We start from the raw sequence: 911 nt of genomic DNA, 5'->3' as shown, positions 1-911 counted from the left end.
ACAAATTTTGATTCTAAATTAACTTAAATATATTCCAACTACCCAAAGAACAAAACAAAATTGGTAGAAATTATAAACTACAAAACCTTAGCATAAATGGCCACGACAGTTGCTCCTAAAGTCATCAGTTGGACCTGTCTGGTTCTTCATCTGGTCTCTGTCATGTTGTTTTGAACTCTCCGAACCCACATGCAAAGACTCTCTCAGGAGATCAGATTAAAGATTTATTTACAAAAGACAATTGGTGTGTAATGCAGGAGCGTCTGATCAGGAGCGGACCGGTGTGATCGAACAGCTGGTAGGTGGGCGTAACTCGTCAGGGAGCTCAGCGGATGGAACTGCAAATCCCGTACTTCGCATGGAGTGTCCAGACAACAGGGAGCCTAGGAATCACAGAAAGGTACAGGACAGGTAAGCGTGCGAAACAGACTGGATATCTTTCTAGAGATCTCAGGACCAGATGTACCACAAAGGCGACAACACTTTGGCGACGAAGTGCCGGGAACCCGCTCCTAATATGCTCCCGCTGATGATCCACAGGTGTGCCGAAACACACCTGTGGAGAGGGTGTGTGAATACGGCAGCGAGCTCTCGAACGCCACCTAGAAGGAAACCAGAGGAACTGCTGAAGCCGCAGATCCTGACAGTCTCTGGTAGTTCAGGCAAGATGAAGAAGTTCCAATAGGTTCCAAATCTCATTATTTCTCAAGCAAATGATGCTGAGGGGTGCTGGTCAGGTCCTGAAACTGTTAAACGGACCTGGGTGGTGCACAGAATGGAAAATTGGTGAAGTACAAAAAGAAGTGCTCATTTGACCAAACTTGATTCGTATTCTCCCTCCAACCCTCTGCAGGTCCCCGCCATGTTTGGTGGTCCTAGCCCATTCCTTTCATGTAGCTGCCATAGACTCC

The 911-nt window shown here is 47.0% G+C and overlaps 1 long non-coding RNA gene across 1 annotated transcript; it reads right to left on the bottom strand.

The window, feature by feature from the left end:
- Positions 1–211: 211 nt before the first annotated feature.
- LOC116737244 (uncharacterized) lies at positions 212–654 on the bottom strand. Its single transcript, XR_004342756.1, has 2 exons — positions 467–654; positions 212–383 (listed from the first exon to the last, which is right to left on the bottom strand). It is a non-coding gene; the product is annotated as an uncharacterized LOC116737244 (long non-coding RNA).
- Between the last annotated feature and the right edge of the window lie 257 nt (positions 655–911).

Source organism: Xiphophorus hellerii, chromosome 18 (assembly GCF_003331165.1).
Source record: "Xiphophorus hellerii strain 12219 chromosome 18, Xiphophorus_hellerii-4.1, whole genome shotgun sequence".
Classification (NCBI taxonomy): domain Eukaryota; kingdom Metazoa; phylum Chordata; class Actinopteri; order Cyprinodontiformes; family Poeciliidae; genus Xiphophorus; species Xiphophorus hellerii.
The sequence above is the reverse complement of the archived record's forward strand: the minus strand, read 5'-3'. Positions and strand labels throughout refer to the sequence as shown.